Genomic DNA, 7,500 nt, shown 5'->3' with positions numbered 1-7,500 from the left:
TGGTGCGGCAGGTTGCCTCGAGCACCATCGGCACACGCTGGGCCCTGGTGCGGTCGGTTGCCTCGAGCACCATCGGCACACGCTGGGCCCTGGTGCGGGCGCTTGCCTCGACCACCATCAGCACACGCTGGGCCCTGGTGCGGGCGGTTGCCTCGAGCATCATCGGCACACGCTCGGCCCTGGTGCGGGCGCTTGCCTCGACCACCATCGGCACACCCTGGGCCCTGGTGCGGGTGTCACGCCCTGGGCGGGCGCGCCAGGCACATCAGCCAGACCAGCAGGCGAGCCAGCAGCTAAGGCCCGCAGACCAGGCGTGCTGGCGGGTATCAGTGCGCAAAGCCTATCAAACGAGCTCCAAACGCCCGCCCATCTTGCAGGCCAACTCATGAGACTAAGGCCTGGCATTTGGGCTGCCCGCACCACATCCAGAAGGGCCCGAGGTGCTGGATACGCAAGGGAAGCTTCTGGAACCAGGCAGGATCAGCATCAGCATCCTGGCAGATTTGGTTGACCCTGAAAATCAGGAACCAGCATCTTGATTAAATGTAATCCCATGATTGTAGCCTTTATTTTAGGGATTTGCCATTAAGTTGTAGCTGGAGCCTCAACTATAAATAGAGGGCTGCTCCACCCTCATTTGTACACCATCAAACACTTCTGTTTCAGTGAATACAAGAGCATTTCCAGAATTCTGTTTTTCTATCCTGTTTCTCTTTAACTTGCGTAATCAGCCCTTCCCTTTGTTCTAGTGCCCGCACGCTTGTGTTTTAGGCTGACTTAGGCATCAAGGACGAGATTCCAAGCCTAAGGCCGCACGGATTCTGAGTCTAAGGTCGGAGCCCGTGACAGTTGGTATCAGAGCAAGTTCGATTCTGCGTGTTTGTGTTGTGCAGGTTAGATCGTGATTGAGGAGATGGCATCCCAAAGCGACGTTGCTAGCCAACAACCAGAGGCCCAGGAGCATGGGCGAGGAAGAGGCAAGAAAGCTTGTTCTAGAGATATCTGGTCTACCATGGACGGTAGGCTGGCCAAGGTGGAGGTGACCATAGGCGACATGGGGGAGAAGCTGGAGGAAGTAGAAACTCACATTGCATCGCTAGACTCCATGGGGGAGGAGATCCAAAGTGAGCTAGCAGCTGCTCTCAACAATGGCCTGGATGAGATCACCCGAAAGAATGAATCCTTGGAGGCGGAAGTTCTGACTTTGCGAGATGGCATGGAGGCCATGCGCCATGGCATGGAGGCCATGCGCCAGCGGATGGAGGAGCTTACCAGTGAGCTCGTTACTTGCAAGACTGCCATTGGGAATGGCATGTTTGCTGGAGTGTCCAGATCCAGATTGGATGTCCCCAAGCCTAAGGAGTTTAAGGGGACTAGGGCGGCTAAGGAAGTAGACAACTACCTTTGGGGTATGGAGCAGTACTTCCAGGCCATGGGCATACAAGACGAGGCGATAAAGGTAAGCACCGCTGCTATGTATCTCACTGATGTAGCCTTATTGTGGTGGAGGCGCAGGTGTGATGATGTCAGGCGTGGGAACGCCAAGATTGGAACCTGGGCAGAGTTCCAAAAAGAGTTCAGAGAACAATTTTACCCGGAGTATGCCGATGATGAGGCACGGGCAAAGTTGCGCAGGTTGAGCCAGCAAGGGAACATAAGAGAGTATGTTCAAAAATTCTCTGAACTGATGCTACAGATCTCGGATCTAGGCGAGAAGGACGCATTCTTTGCTTTCATGGATGGGCTGAAGCCGTGGGTGAAGCATGAGCTACAAAGGAGGGGAGTTCATGACTTGGCTAAAGCCATGACCACTGCCGAGGCATTGATAGAGTTCAAGCCTCTGAACAAGTTCGAGTCTACCAAGCCCAAGGGTAAGGGCAGGGACGATAGGGACCGGAAGAAGCAGTCCAATGGGAAGGACCGTGACCGGGAGTCCAAGGATGGAGACCGAGACCGTTCAACCAAGGATGGCGAGAGGAAGCCATCAGCAGGCAAGTGGAAAGCAAAGGGGGACCGAGAGCCACTAGCATGTTACCTATGTGGAGAGAGCCACATAGCACGCAATTGCCCGCAGAAGGGCAAGCTGGCTGCTGTAGACAGGGAGTCTGACGAGGAGCCAGAGTCAGGGGCAGCAAAGCTTGGGTCGTTGGTGCTCAATGCTGTCCAGAGTAAGGGGAGCCGCAAGCCAAAGGGCTTGATGTTTGCGGATCTGATGGTTGCGGGTCAGAAGGTGAGCGCACTGGTGGACACAGGTGCCTCACATCTTTTTATTTCAGGTGATGGAGCCCGGAAGCTCGGACTAAAGGTGCAGAAAGGGACTGGTACCATTAAGACAGTGAACTCCAAGGAAGTTCCAGCCATTGGAGTAGCACGGGGAGTGGAGTTGCAGCTTGGAGATTGGAAAGGCAAGGAGACCATTGAGGTAATACCCCTTGACGACTATGAGTTTGTGATTGGGTTGGATTTCCTTGTTCGGATTAACGCCCTCCTTGTGCCTTTTGCCGATTGTGTTTGCATCTTGGATGCACGGTGCCAATGCCTAGTACCATTGAGGAGAGGGTCTGGAGTTGGGTCACGGGTGGTGTCAGCCATCCAATTTGCCAAGGCGGTAAGCAGACAAGAAGACACCTTCTTGGCAGCCCTGAAATATGATGAGCCAAGGGAGAAGGAGACCGAGTCACCCTTGGAGGTGCTAAAGGTGCTGAAGACCTTTAGTGATGTGATGCCCGCAAAGCTGCCTAGCAAGCTACCACCTAAGAGGGAGGTGGACCACAAGATCGAGCTGGTGTCCGAGGCCAAGCCACCAGCCAGAGCCCCTTACCGAATGTCTCCACCAGAGTTGGAGGAGTTGAGGAAGCAGCTCAAGGAGTTAGTTGATGCTGGCTTCATCAGGCCATCGAAAGCACCCTATGGTGCACCGGTTCTATTCCAGCGCAAGCATGATGGGTCGTTGCGGCTGTGCATAGACTACCGGGCTTTGAACAAGCTGACCATTAAGAACAAGTACCCCATCCCACTCATTGCGGACTTGTTCGATCAACTTGGGAGCGCAAGGTGGTTCACCAAGCTGGATTTGAGGTCAGGCTATTATCAAGTCAGGATCGCGGAGGGAGATGAGCAAAAGACAGCATGTGTCACGCGGTATGGTTCGTATGAGTTCTTGGTGATGCCTTTCGGACTCACGAATGCCCCAGCAACATTCTGCACCCTTATGAACAAGGTACTTCAGTCATTCCTTGATCGGTTTGTTGTGGTTTATTTGGATGACATTGTGATCTACAACCAGACTTTGGGAGAGCATGTAGACCACTTGAGACAGGTGTTCGAGGTGTTGCGGGCGCACAAGCTGTTTGTCAAGAGGGAGAAGTGCTCATTCGCCCAGCAGGAGATCCCATTCCTTGGCCACATAGTGGGAGGTGGCAGGATACGCATGGATGAAGGCAAGATAGATGCCATCCTGGAGTGGCAACCGCCAGCCAAGGTCACTGAGTTGAGATCGTTCCTTGGGCTGGTTAACTACTACAGGCGCTTCATCAAGGGTCACTCAGCAATAGCCACGCCATTGACTGACTTGCTCAAGAAAGGGAGAGCATGGGAGTGGAGCGCAGGGTGCCAGGAAGCCTTTGACAGGTTGAAGCGGGCTGTGACCGAGGAGCCAGTCTTGGCCTTGCCAGACCATGCCAAGCCGTATGAGGTGCATACGGATGCATCAGACTTTGCCATAGGGGGCGTGTTGATGCAAGAGGGACGTCCAGTCGCGTTTGAGAGCAGGAAGCTGAACGAGACTGAACGCAAGTACACGGTCCAAGAGAAGGAGATGACTGCAGTGGTACACTGCTTGCGCACTTGGCGCCATTACCTGTTGGGGTCGAGGTTCGTGGTGAGGACGGACAATGTGGCGACCAGCTACTTCCAGACGCAGAAGAAGCTGTCCCCCAAGCAGGCGAGATGGCAAGAGTTTCTTGCGGAATTTGATTTTCAGATGGAGTACAAGCCGGGGCGGGCAAACCTAGTGGCAGACGCCCTGAGCAGAAAGGCTAACCTTGCTGCCATTAGCCAACCAGAGGGGTCACTGGTGCCGCGCATCAAGGAGGGACTTGCGCATGATCCTACAGCCAAGGCTTTGATGGAGTACGCCCAGCAAGGTAAGACTAGGCGGTTTTGGTTGCAGGATGGGTTGCTGTACACCAGGGGCAGTAGACTGTTTGTGCCGCAGCACGGGAAGCTCCGCAAGGAAGTTTTGCAAGAGTGTCATGATTCAAGGTGGGCTGGACACCCAGGAGTGAGCCGCACCTTGGCGCTGATCGAGGACCGGTACTACTGGCCGCACATGAGGGACGATGTGGAGGCCTATGTGAAGACTTGTCTTGTGTGCCAACAGGACAAGGTGGAGCTCAAGAAACCAGGGGGTCTCTTGGAGCCATTGCCAGTGCCAGAGCGACCATGGGAGAGTGTTTCTCTGGACTTTATAGTCGGTCTACCCAAGACAGAGGGGTTTGGAAGCATCATGGTAGTGGTGGATAGGTTTTCCAAATATGGAATCTTCATTCCAGCAACCAAGGAGTGCCCAGCCGAGGAGGCAGCTCGATTGTTCCTGAAGAACATGGTGAAGTATTGGGGAGTGCCGAGGACCATTGTTAGTGATCGGGACGGGCGTTTCACGGGCAGGTTCTGGACTGAGTTGTTCAAGCTGTTGGGGTCAGACTTGAACTTTTCCACCAGCATGCATCCGCAGACCGATGGGCAGACAGAACGTGTGAATGGACTACTGGAGGTCTACCTCAGGCACTATGTGAGTGCCACACAAAGGGACTGGCCAAAGCTACTGGATATTGCGCAGTTTTCCTACAACTTGCAAAGGAGCGAGGCAACGAACCAGAGCCCATTTGAGGTTGTGACAGGGCAACAACCACTAACACCCGGTTCGATTGCTGCAGGTTATACAGGGCCGAATCCAGCAGCATACAAGTTTGCCAAGGCATGGCAGGAGCAAGCTGACTTGGCCAGAGTTTGTCTACACAAGGCGGCCAAGAGGTCGAAGAAGTGGGCAGACCAGAAGAGGCGGGATGTGCAGTTCCAGGTTGGAGACTTGGTGTTGGTGAAGCTGCATCCCATTGTGCGCCACAGGGGGCTGCACAAAGGCCTAGTCCGGAGGTATGAGGGACCTTTCCGAGTAGTCAAGAGAGTAGGCAAGGTTGCCTACAAGCTGGATATGCCACCCAAGCCGAGGGTACACCCGGTGTTCCATGTGAGCATGCTCAAGCCGTTCCATGAGGATGAGGGAGATCCAGGACGGGCAGAGTCAAAGCGTGCACCGTTGGGAGCAAGGGCCTCATATGAGAAGGAGGTCCACAGCATTATGGCTGACCGGGAAGTGAGACGGAAGAACTATCAACCAAGACATGAGTACTTGGTGCGCTGGAAGGGACTTCCAGACAGTGAGGCGAGCTGGGAACCAGCAGAGGACTTATGGCAGTTCGGGGACCAGATCAGGCAGTACCATGCAGAAGACGCAACGAGGGCGTTGCGCAATCAGGTGGGGGAGAATGTCACGCCCTGGGCGGGCGCGCCAGGCACATCAGCCAGACCAGCAGGCGAGCCAGCAGCTAAGGCCCGCAGACCAGGCGTGCTGGCGGGTATCAGTGCGCAAAGCCTATCAAACGAGCTCCAAACGCCCGCCCATCTTGCAGGCCAACTCATGAGACTAAGGCCTGGCATTTGGGCTGCCCGCACCACATCCAGAAGGGCCCGAGGTGCTGGATACGCAAGGGAAGCTTCTGGAACCAGGCAGGATCAGCATCAGCATCCTGGCAGATTTGGTTGACCCTGAAAATCAGGAACCAGCATCTTGATTAAATGTAATCCCATGATTGTAGCCTTTATTTTAGGGATTTGCCATTAAGTTGTAGCTGGAGCCTCAACTATAAATAGAGGGCTGCTCCACCCTCATTTGTACACCATCAAACACTTCTGTTTCAGTGAATACAAGAGCATTTCCAGAATTCTGTTTTTCTATCCTGTTTCTCTTTAACTTGCGTAATCAGCCCTTCCCTTTGTTCTAGTGCCCGCACGCTTGTGTTTTAGGCTGACTTAGGCATCAAGGACGAGATTCCAAGCCTAAGGCCGCACGGATTCTGAGTCTAAGGTCGGAGCCCGTGACACGGGCGCTTGCCTCGACCACCATCGGCACACGCTGGGCCCTGGTGCGGCAGGTTGCCTCGAGCACCATCGGCACACGCTGGGCCCCGGTGCGGGCGCTTGCCTCGACCACCATCGGCACACGTTGGGCCCTGGTGCGGCAGCTTGCCTCGAGCACCATCGGCACACGCTGGGCCCTGGTGCGGTCGGTTGCCTCGATCACCATCGGCACACGCTGGGCCCTGGTGCGACAGGTTGCCTCGACCACCATCGGCACACGCTGGGCGCTGGTGCGGTCGGTTGCCTCGAGCACCATCGGCACACGCTGGGCCCTGGTGCGGCAGGTTGCCTCGAGCACCATCGGCACACGCTGGGCCCTGGTGCGGGCGGTTGCCTCGACCACCATCGGCACACGCTGGGCCCTGGTGCGGGCGCTTGCCTCGACCACCATCGGCACACGCTGGGCCCTGGTGCGGCAGGTTGCCTCGAGCACCATCGGCACACGCTGGGCCCTGGTGCGAGCGGTTGCCTCGAGCACCATCGGCACACGCTGGGTCCTGGTGCGGGCGGGTGCCTCGAGCACCATCGGCACACACCAGGGCCCTGGTGCGGAAGGTTGCCTCGACCACCATCGGTACACGCTGGGCCCTGGTGCGGAAGGTTGCCTCGACCACCATCGGCACACGCTGGGCCCTGGTGCGGGCGGTTGCCTCGATCACCATCGGCGCACGCTGGGCCCTGGTGCGGGCGGTTGCCTCGACCACCATCGGCACACGCTGGGCCCTGGTGGGTTAGGCACATCTTCAAATTTCTGCCGTGCCAATGCCATTTTTATGGCTTGTAAATTCATACAATGGTCCCCTAAGCTTTCACGTGAAGTTTTGTTGGAAGATGACTCGTTTTCTATTTTTCACGATTTTCGAAACTTTTTGCGGTTCGGGATTTTTTAAAATTTTTTTATAAGGATTTTTGGCCCCAAATTTTGTAGACGTGTTCCTTCTATTTTTGTTGGCATGCACAAAAAAATTCAGCTAAAAACTCGAAGTGGAGAAGATTTTGTGACCGTTTGAAAAAAGTGTCCCCATTTCAGACACTTTAACGGCTACTGGTAGCAAACCTGTAAAATCTCAAATGCTCTTTAAGGGGGTGTGAATTCTCAGAGGTTTGATGAGGGATAGGGGGCCAACACAAGGCCAAGTACCAGCACCCATCGCACATCATGTGCGCACACCCCCCCGGCCCCCCTCCCAATCGCCGGAACCCCAATGCCGCCGGTCAGGTTCTCCGGCGGTGCTCCGGCGATGCTCCGGCGATGCTGTCCCGAGTGAAAAAAATACGGCACCAGCACATGCTGGAGCCAGG

This window comes from Durio zibethinus, unplaced genomic scaffold, assembly GCF_047325235.1.
Source record: "Durio zibethinus cultivar Kanyao isolate XHJ-2024 unplaced genomic scaffold, ASM4732523v1 HiC_scaffold_72, whole genome shotgun sequence".
Taxonomy (NCBI): Eukaryota; Viridiplantae; Streptophyta; class Magnoliopsida; order Malvales; family Malvaceae; genus Durio; species Durio zibethinus.
The sequence above is the reverse complement of the archived record's forward strand: the minus strand, read 5'-3'. Positions refer to the sequence as shown.